The sequence below is a fragment of the Schistocerca gregaria genome, chromosome 6 (assembly GCF_023897955.1).
Source record: "Schistocerca gregaria isolate iqSchGreg1 chromosome 6, iqSchGreg1.2, whole genome shotgun sequence".
NCBI lineage: Eukaryota > Metazoa > Arthropoda > Insecta > Orthoptera > Acrididae > Schistocerca > Schistocerca gregaria.
This window is the reverse complement of record NC_064925.1, coordinates 178,575,792-178,587,572: the sequence shown is the minus strand read 5'-3', so window position 1 is coordinate 178,587,572 and position 11,781 is coordinate 178,575,792.

The following is an 11,781-nucleotide window of genomic DNA, read 5'->3' as shown; positions in this document are numbered from 1 at the left end:
ATCCTGATGGAATTTGAACTTCCCGCCATTTTTGGGGGGAGGTGGGGTTAGTTTAGTGGAGATAGACCAATTGTCCTATGTTCCTACCAAAATTCAAACTTCCCGCCAAAATCCGCCATCTTGGATGATGTCATCAGATGATGCCACAGCCGCCGTCTTGGATGATGTCATCGCCGCCATCTTGGATAACGGTATTTTGGTGTAGAAATAGCTTTGTCCCAATACTGTTAAGTACCTCAAGTACTTGGGTGAGATGATCAGCAACACTGACAACGAAAAAGTAGCTCACAAAACATGAGCAGAAAAATTATGTTAATATTATACATTGATATGGAACATACTGAATAAAAAATGGCTATCCACCCAAGCCAAACTTCTCCACTATCATACAGTCACTCTTCCAGAAGCGCAACTGAAACATCATTAACAATCAACATCAAGGACGTTGAGAAAAGGGTAAGTCATATACTCAGAAAACTCTTGGACCCAAAATTCAGGGTGGTGTATGGAGGCGCAAAGGCTCTGAAGAACTGTACTCAAGGACTGAATGTCTCTAATGTAATTTGCACGGAAAAAACGATTGAAATTATACGGACATTTAGCAAGAATGGGTGCCTCTAGAATGACCAAGAAAATCTTCCTTGTCATCAAAGTAACTCGCCAAACCAGGGCACGCTGGCGAACGTAAACCCAAAACGACCTCACGGAACTCAGTATTAACCCACTAGAAACCACACAGACTGCGTACAGATAGAAAATCAACTCACATAAGTTCACAACAAAAAACCTGACGGGAAAGGATCTGAAACTGAAAAACGCATGGACGCAAGAAAGGAAACAGGTCCATAGTGAAAGGATGATGGAGTTTTGGGAAGAAAAGAAGAACAAAAAAGCTAGGAAGACCAGTGCTAATTAATGGTTCCGCTTGCTCTATAGAGGACGAAACGAATAAATAAAATAATAATAAGAGATGGTAAAGGTGCCACATGGTACATAAAACTCGTCATAACAGAGTTGTAGAAGTAAAGAAGAAAACATTCCAAATATTAAAGAACACAAATCCCCTATTTGCGAAGTTTTACAGAAGCTTCTGATCAGCATGATATTGAATGCGAGATACTTTTAATAGTTTCCACAATGAAACTCTGTCTCGAAATCTGACAGAAAACCCAAAGAGACTCTGTTGCAATTTAAGTACACCAGTGGCAAGAAGCAATCGATACCATCTCCGAACCATAACAGTAATAATGTTACTGACGTCAGTGGCACCATCACAGAGTTATTAAAGTAAATATTCCAGAAACCGGATTAAGATCAAATGCCAACATAAGTACATTACTCGTCAATATCTTCAGTGTTGCAAAGCAACTTAAATCTCTTAATAATAACAAGGCCTCCAATTCAGACTGCATAACAGCAGTTGTGCTCATGATAAATTTTGTCTATGTGCTACAGTGTTGTGGCCTGTAGCCTTTTGATTTACAGGGTTATTAATCAGAGCTAAATGAATATATTAATTTTATATATACGAATGGAACTGTTGAAATATATTTAAATTTTATGATGAGTTGTTTAACTTTACGAGGTGTAAAATAAAATGAAAAAAAGGAAAGAAAAATTTTGGTGGCAGAGGGGTTCGAAGCCAGAGCAACGAATTTCAAGTCGGCGCAGTTAAACACTCACCAACGGAGCTGTCACTGGAACCATTCCTCAAAAACTGTTCATGTTCTATGCTTGCACAAAACGTTACAATTTCAGAGCAAACAAAGAGTTGCTACTGTGAGCTACATAACACTTGCAATGCCAGAAGGGATGACATCAAATCGGAGCATGTGCAGTCGAAAACAGCCACCTGCGTTCTTTCTCTGAATTGATTGTAGTGTAGGGAACCATAATTTTAGCATTTGACACTGGTTCCTAGTTATCGCAGAGAGACCGCTAAAAATATGTTTTCGTCCATTTTATTTGCATACGAACATGCATTCGAATAGAAATGGTGTAATTTTAGTACGATTTCTGACTCGCATTTGAATAGAAATGTCACAATTTTATTGCGATATTTACAAAGGGAGGTTATAGAGGAAAACAGACGTAATACCTGACTTGTTCAAGGAGGTGTTACAGGTCCCCTGCTGTTTGTGAACTACATGAAGGATTTAGGAGCAATCTGAGCAACCCTATTAGATTGTCTGCAGATGATGCTGTCATTTACTGTCTTGTAAAGTAATGCCCCCCCCTCCATGAATCATGGACCCTGGCGTTGGTGGGGGGCCTTGCGTGCCTCGGCGATACAGGTAGCCGTTCCATAGGTGCAGCCACAGTGGAGGGGTATCTGTTGAGAGGCCAGACAAACGTGTGGTTCCAGCCTTTCAGTAGTTGCAGCGGTAACAGTCTGGATGGTTGACTCATTTGGCCTCGTAACTTCAACCACAATGGCTTTGTTATGCTAGTACTGCGAACGGCTCATAGCAAGGGGAAACTACAGGCGTAATTTTTCCAGAGAGCATACTTCTCTACTGCATGGTTAAATGATGTTGGCGTCCTCTTGGGTAAAATATTCTGTAGGTAAAACAGTCCTCCATTCGGTTCTCCGGGATCCCTTAATCGGGCAGGAAGGTTAGAAAATTTAAAAAGGGAAATGTATAGGCCAAAGTTAGATACAGTGGGAATCAGTGAAGTTCGGTGGCACGAGGAACAGGGCTGCTAGTCAGGTGAATACAGGATTTTAAATACAAAATCAAATAGGAGTAATGAAGGAGACGCTTTAATAACGAGTAAAAAAATAGTAACACAGTTAAGCTACTATGAACAGCACCGGGAACGCATTATTGTAGCAAAGACAGACACAAAGCCCACACCCACCACAGTATAACAAATTTATATGCCAACTAGCTCCGCATATAAGGAGACTGAGTAAATGTATGATGAGATGAAAGAAATTATTCAGATAGTTAAGGGAGCCGAAAATTTAATAGTCATGGGGGACTAGAATTCGATAGCAGGAAAAGGAAGAGAAGTAGAAGGTGAACTATGGATTGGGGGAAAGGAATGAAAGAGGAAGCCACCTGGTAGAATTTTGCACAGAGCATAATTTAATCATAGGTAGTACAAGGATTAAGAATCATGAGAGGAGGTTGTATACGTGGAAGAGACCTGGAGACACCAAAAGGTTTCAGATTGATTATATAATGGTCAGACATAAATTTAGGAACCAAATTTTAAATTGTGAGACATTTTGAGGGGCAAATACGGACTCTGACAAAAATCTATTGGTTAAGAACTGCAGATTAAAACTGAAGAAACTACAAAAAGGCAGGAATTTAGGGAGATGGGACCTGAGTAAACTGAAATAACCAGAGGGTTTCAGAGGGAGCATTAGGGAACGATTAACAAGAACAGGGGAAAGGAATACAGTAGAAGAAGAATGCCTAACTTTGAGAGATGAAACAGTGAAGGCAACAGAGGATCAAGTAGATAAAAAGATGAGGGTTAGTAGAAATCCTTGGGTAACAGAAGAGATACTGAATTTAATCGATGGAAGGAGAAAATATACAAATGCAATAAATGAAGCAGGCGAAAGGGAATACAAATGTCTAAAAAATGAGATCGACAGGAAGTGCAAAATGGCTAAGTAGGAATGGCTAGAGGACAAATGTAATGATGTAGAAGCATATATCATTTGGAGATAAGAGAGACACTGTCTACAAGACAATTAAAGAGACCTTTGGAGAAAACAGGACCACCTGTATGAATACCAAGAGCTCTGATGGAAAACCAATCCTAAGCAAAGAAAGGAAAGCAGAAAGTATGTAGAGTATACATGGGAGATGTACTTGAGGGCAATATTATGGAAATGGAAGAGGACATAGAGAAAGATGACAAGGGAGAAATGATACTGCATGAAGAAAAGACTTAAGTCGAAACAAGTCCCTGGGAGTAGATGACATTCTGTTAGAGCTACTGATAGCCTTGGGAAAGATAGCCATGACCAATCTCTTCCATATGGAGAGCAAGATTTTAGGCGAAATAGCCTCAAACTTCATGAAGAATATAATAATTCCAATTCTAAAGAAAGCAGGTGCTGACAGGTGTGAAAATTACCGAAATATCAGTTTATAATCACGGCTGTGAAATACCAACATGAATGCTTCACAGAAGAATGGAAACAACTGGTCATAGCAGATGGGTTAAGGAAAGACTTAGAGAAAGCTTTTGACAATGAAATGAAATGATCATACAGCATTGTTCGCCGGGAGACCCCATGCGGGGTGTTTGGCCGCCGAAATTGCAAGTCCTTTTTAGCTGACGCCACTTCGGCGACTTGCGAGTCAACGATGATAAAATGATAATGAAAGACACACAACATCCAGTCATCTCGAGGCAGAGAAAAATCCATGACCCCGCGGGAATCGAAGCTGGAACCCCATGCGCGGGAAGCGAGAACGCTGCCGCAGGACCACGATCTGCATACTTTTAACAATGTTGACTGGAAAACTCTCTTTCAAATTCTAAAGGTAGCAGGGGTAAAATACAGGGAGCGAAGGCTATTTTCAATTTGTGTGGAAACCGGATGGCAGTTATAACAGTCGAGGGGCGCGAAAGGGAAGCAGTGGTTGAGAAGGGAGTGAGCCTATCCCGATGATATTCAATCTGTATATTGAGCGAGCAGTAAAGGACGCAAAAGAAAAATTCGAAGTAGGACTGAAAGTCCAGGGAGAAGAAACAAAAACTTCGAGGTTTGTCGATGACATTGTAATTCCGCCAGAGACGGCAAAGGACTTGAAAGAGCAGTTGAATGGAATGGATAGTTTCTTGGAAGGAGGATAAAAGATGAACACCAACAAAAGCAAAGCGAGGATAATGGAATGTAGTTGAATTAAATCAGGCGATGCTGAGGGGTTTAGATTAGGAAAAGAGACACGTAAAGAAGTAAATGAGTTTTGCTATTTCTGATGAAAGTCGAATTAGGGAGGATATAAAATGTAGACTGGTAATGAGAAGAAAAGCGTTTCTGAAGAAGAGAAATTTGTTAACATCAAATATAGATTTAAGTGTCTGGAAGTCCTTTCTTGAAGCATTTGTATGGAAGTGAAACATGGACGATAAATAGTTTAGACAAGAAGAGATTAGAAGCTTTACAAATGTGGTGCTACAGAAGAATGCTGAACATTAGACTGATAGATCACGTAACTAATCAGCAGGTACTGAATCGAATTGAGGAGAGGAGAAGTTTGTAGTACATCCTGACTAAAAGAAAGTATCTGTTGGTAGGACACGTTCTATAGCATCAAGGGATCACTAGTTTAATACTAGATGGAACCATCGGGGGAAAATTGTAGAGGGAGACTGAGAGCTGAATACACTAAGCAGATTCAGAGGTATGTAGGTTGCAGTAATTACTCAGAGATGAAGGGGCTTGCGCAGGATAGAGTATCATAGAGAGCTGTATCAAACCAGTCTTTGGACTGAAGACCACAACAACAACTAGTTAATCAGATGATCAAAACCAATTGCAAAACGATTTAGACAAGATATCTGTATGGTGGAAAAAGTGGAATTGACTCTAAATTGTGAAAAGAGTGAAGTCATGCACACGACTACCAACAGGAATCCTCTAAAATTCCGTTACACAAGAAATCTCACAAATCTAAAGGCTGTGAACTCAACTAAGTACTTAGGTATCACTCTTAAATAACATAAGTTGGAATCATCACATAGTTAATGTTGTAGGGAAAGCGAAACAAAACTGTGATTTATTGTCAGAACACTGGGAAAATACAACCGATCTACTAATGAGACTGCGTGCACTACGCTTGTTCATCCTCTTCTGGAGTACTGCTGTGCAATGTGAGATTTGCATCAGATAGGATTGACAGGGGACATCGAAAAAGTCCAGAGAAGGTCAGCTTATTTTTTATTATCGTTAAATGGGACAGAGAGTGCCACGGATATAATAAGTGAGTTGGGGTGACAATCATTAAAACATAAGAGTCTTTCGTTATGGTGAGGTGTTTTGACAAAATTTGAAACGCCATCTTTTTCTTCTGGGCTGCAACCATTTGCATTAAATTATCCTCATAATAAAACAAGAGTAATCAGAGCTCGCAGGGAAAGATTTAAGTTTTCGGTTTACTGGTGCGCTTTTCGGGAGGGGAGTAGTAGAGAAATAGCTTGAAAGTATTTCGATGAACCCCCTAAACGTCGGGGACTCCTGTCGGGTAGACCGTTCGCCGGGTGCAAGTCTTTCGATTTGACGATACTTCAGCGACTTGCGCGTCGATGGGGGTGAATGATGATAATCAGGACAACACAATACCCAGTCCAGCCGGGAATCGAACCCGGGCCCTTAGGATTACGTTCTGTCGCGCTGATCACTCTGCTACTGGGGGCTGACAATGAACCCCCTGGCAGGCACTTCATTGAGAGTTGCAAAGTAATCATGTACATGTAGGTACTAGCTGTTACAGGAGACACTTTGCAGAATGAATGATGTAACATACACTCCTGGAAATTGAAATAAGAACACCGTGAATTCATTGTCCCAGGATGGGGAAACTTTATTGACACATTCCTGGGGTCAGATACATCACATGATCACACTGACAGAACCACAGGCACATAGACACAGGCAACAGAGCATGCACAATGTCGGCACTAGTACAGTGTATATCCACATTTCGCAGCAATGCAGGCTGCTATTCTCCCATGGAGACGATCGTAGAGATGCTGGATGTAGTCCTGTGGAACGGCTTGCCATGCCATTTCCACCTGGCGCCTCAGTTGGACCAGCGTTCGTGCTGGACGCGCAGACCGCGTGAGACGACGCTTCATCCAGTCCCAAACATGCTCAATGGGGGACAGATCCGGAGATCTTGCTGGCCAGGGTAGTTGACTTACACCTTCTAGAGCACGTTGGGTGGCATGGGATACATGCGGACGTGCATTGTCCTGTTGGAACAGCAACTTCCCTTGCCGGTCTACGAATGGTAGAACGATGGGTTCGATGACGGTTTGGATGTACCGTGCACTATTCAGTGTCCCCTCGACGATCACCAGAGGTGTACGGCCAGTGTAGGAGATCGCTCCCCACACCATGATGCCGGGTGTTGGCCCTGTGTGCCTCGGTCGTATGCAGTCCTGATTGTGGCGCTCACCTGCAAGGCGCCAAACACGCATACGACCATCATTGGCACCAAGGCAGAAGCGACTCTCATTGCTAAAGACGACACGTCTCCATTCGTCCCTCCATTCACGCCTGTCGCGACACCACTGTAGGCGGGCTGCACAATGTTGGGGCGTGAGCGGAAGACGGCCTAACGGTGTGCGGGACCGTAGCCCAGCTTAATGGAGACGGTTGCGAATAGTCCTCGCCGATACCCCAGGAGCAACAGTGTCCCTAATTTGCTGGGAAGTGGCGGTGCGGTCCCCTACGGCACTACGTAGGATCCTACGGTCTTGGCGTGCATCCGTGCATCGCTGCGGTCCGGTCCCAGGTCGACGGGCACGTGCACCTTCCGCCGACCACTGGCGACAACATCGATGTACTGTGGAGACCTCACGCCCCACGTGTTGAGCAATTCGGCGGTACGTCCATCCGGCCTCCCGCATGCCCACTATACGCCCTCTCTCAAAGTCCGTCAACTGCACATACGGTTCACGTCCACGCTGTCGCGGCTTGCTACCAGTGTTAAAGACTGCGATGGAGCTCCGTATGCTACGGCAAACTGGCTGACACTGACGGCGGCAGTGCACAAAGGCTGCGCAGCTAGCGCCATTCGACGGCCAACACCGCGGTTCCTGGTGTGTCCGCTGTGCCGTGCGTGTGATCATTGCTTGTACAGCCCTCTCGCAGTGTCCAGAGCAAGTATGGTGGGTCTGACACACCGGTGTCAATGTGTTCTTTTTTCCATTTCCAGGAGTGTACATGACGTTCAGAGAAAGCGATGATATTCCACCACCAGAAAGTGTAAAACGAAACATGCTTTTATATTTGATGATTTTGCTGTGGAAAATAAGGATCAAATAAGTAAATACTTCTATTTTTGTTATCATATGGGGATTGAGTCAAGCATATTAAAGGATATCGATGTAGTTAGTGAGCGATAATGCAAACTTTACATTACAGATTTCAAATAAGATAGTATAAATTTAAAACATACATACATAAAAAAGTTTTGCATCACCTCGATTCCGAGAGTTCCGGAACCTGTACAGAAAATTGGGAATAAAGATCAACATTAACAACATTTACGCCCTTTTCATTGCTCACGAAAACCACACATTGCATGTTGTACCACCAGACAGCGAGACATCAGAGGTGGTGGTCCAGACTGTTGTACACACCGGTACCTCTGATACCCAGCAGCATGTCCTCTTGCACTGATGCATGCCTGTATTCTTCGCGGCATACTATCGACAAGTTCATTAACGCAGATTGTCCCACTCCTCAACGGCGATTCGGCGTAGATCCCTCAAAGTGGCTGGTGGGTCACGTCGTCCATAAGCAGCCCTTTTCAATCTATCCCAGGCATGTTTGATAGGGTTCGTGTCTGGAAACGTGCTGGCCACTCTAATCGAGCGATGTCGTTATCCTGAAGGAAGACATTCACAAGATGTGCACGATGGGAGCGCGAATTGTCGTCTATGAAGACGAATGCCTTGCGAATATGCTGCCGATATGGTTGCACTATGGCATTCACGTATCATACAGCCGTTACGGCGGCTTTCATGACTGCCAGCGGCGTACGTTGGCCCACATAATTTCACCCCAAAACAGCAGGGAACCTCCACCTTGGTGCACTCGCTGGACGGTGTGTCTAAGGCGTTCAGCCTGACCGAGTTGCCTCCAAACACGTCTCCGACGATTGTTTGATTGAAGGCATATGCGACACACATCGTTGAAGAACAAGTGATACCAATCCTGAGCGGTCCATTCGGCATGTTGTTGGGTCCACCTATACCGCGCTGCATGGTGCCGTGGTTGCAAAGATGGACCTCACCATGGACGTTGGGAGTGAAGTTGCCTATCACGCAGCCTATTGTACACAGTTTGAGTAGTAACACTGCGTCCTTTGACTACACGAAAGGCATTATTCAACATGGTAGCGTTGCTGTCAGGGTTCCTCCGACTCATAATCTGTAGGTAGTGGTCATCCACTGCAGTAGTAGTCCTTGGGCGGCCTGAGCGAGACATTTCATCGTCAGTTTCTGTCTCTCTGTATCTGCTCCATGTCTGAACAACATCGCTTTGGTTCACTCCGAGACGCCTGAACTCTTACCTTGTTGAGAGCCCTTCCTGGCACTGAGTAGTATTGCGGAAGTGATCGAACCGCGGTATTGACCGTCTAGGAATGGTTGAACTACAGACAACACGAGCCGTGTACCTCCTTCCTGGTGGATGACGAACTGATCGGCTGTCGGACCCCCTCCGTGTAATAGGCGCTGCTCATGCATGATTGTTTACATCTTTGGGTGGGTTTAGTGACGTCTATGAACAAAGGGACTGTGTCTCTGATGCAATATCCACAGTCAACGCCCATCTTCAGGAGTTCTGGGAACCGGTATGATGCAAAACTTTTTTTGATATGTGTATTTATCAAGCACATATGGGTACTGACATGACAGTCAACGGATTTATAATCATACGCAGCGATAGCTAGAATTGCAAAAATTATGGCTTTATCGCTACCGATGAAAGAAGAAGTTGAATATAGATAAAACTTCCAGGAATTTCTTTTTAAAAACTAGTGTACCAATACGTAACTTTGTCAGTATATTGCAACCCATGGACAAATTTGCACACTTGTCATGCATTCATTGCAAGGGGATAATTCACAGACAAAACATCTGTTAATACATTGATACAAAAATTGAAGCAATCGATGAAAGCCTCAACACAAAGTTAATGGAATTGAATAGTCTTATTAAGTCAGCAGCTATAAAAGGTTAAATGTTTCAATCTAGGGCAAAGCAGTTGAATCATACGTCTAAGGAATAATTGACGCAGTCAACGGATATCTTAGTGCAAGTTAATGGAATCGGACAGGTTTGTCAAGGGAATAGCTATGCAAGTTGAGTTGTATGAATTGCTGATGAAGTATATGAATGAATGAATCAATAGACATAGAGCTGAGATAGAAATAAGGAACAACTCAACCCTAGTTGAAGAGCATATAAATGGTCTATTATTTCAAAGCCTGTTTAGTATGCAACAGCATATCAACAAAACGCAGAATTATCGAGGCTCAGAAGGCTATTCAGAGGAAATTCGGACTGCTAAAATTATTGCAACTAGAATGAGATCTTTCTCTATCAGGAAAATTCAACCCAATAATTGAAAGTCTTCAACAGCTGCTGCACACACCTAGTAACACAGGTGGAGGTAGAGGTAGTTACATTAATCATCACAATGAATAGTGAGTCAGATGTAATAAATGGGGGATCAGCAGGGATCAACTTACTGTATATGCTGATAAGCAATTAAAAATTTAATCAAGAATGCCAAACATGCTGGAATAAAGAATTTGAAAGAAACCTGGATTAGTGGATCTAACATACTTAAAAACTTCAAAACTCCAAAAGAGACAGAAATGTGTGTTGAAATATTATGTAGACTAATGCGCATAGGAAAGGCAACACTCCAGATGGAGAAATGAAAAACCGTAACAGTAGGTAATATCAAAATATTATTCAACCTGCATTAGCTTGTACACATAATGCTGGAAAAGTATCGACATACAGCACAACAAAATGTACGTTCTATCTGTGTAATATCCATACATATTGTAAAAGTGGATGTACGTATGCATGTGTGTTCCACATATCTTCCTACACCACTGGACCGATCTCAACAAAATTTGGTACAATATCCCTTAGTGTCAGGCAACAATTGCTGTGGGAGTAAGAACCACCTATCTGTCATAGTTCAGGATATATGGCATCAAAAACAATGAGATGCATGGGAAACAGCTGCATCATGCATGACGTAAAAATTTATTACTCCTGTGCTACCAACTCGCAGTAAATTTCTCAAACAGTATCCACGTATTCCGCTACATGCACGTAGAAAATTATTTCATGGTACCATACATGAGCCAGCAAATGTGTCGTCATAAACATTGAGATGCGAGAAGAACTGCTGCATCATGCATGACATTTAAAATGTATTATTTCTTTGCCACAGTCTCTAATCGCAACACCTTTTTCAGATAATATCTACACATACGCTGAATGTACCTACAAAGGTGCGATGGTGTACTCAACGACGAACCTGGGTGCACGAATGGCAAAACGTCATTTTTTCCGATGAATCCAGGTTCTGTTTACAGCACCATGATGCTCGCATCTGTGTTTGGCGACATCGCGGTGAACGCACATTGGAAGAGCGTATTCGTCATCGCCATACTAGCGTATCACCCGGCATGACGGTATGGGGTGACACGTCTCAGTCACCTCTTGCTCGTATTTACGACACATTGAACAGTGGACGTTACATTTCTGATGTGTTACGACCCGTGGTTCTACCCTTCATTCGATCCCTGGGAAACCCTACATTTCAGCAGGATAATGCACGACCGCATACTGCGGGTCCTGTACGGGCCTTTCTGTATACAGAAAATGTTCGACTGCTGCCCTATCCAGCACATTCTCCAGATCTCTCACCAATTGAAAAAGTCTGGTCAATGGCGGTCAAGCAACAGGTTCGTCACAATACGCCAGTCACTACTCTTGATGAACTGTGGTATCGTGTTAAAGCTGCATGGTCAGCTGTACCTGTAAACG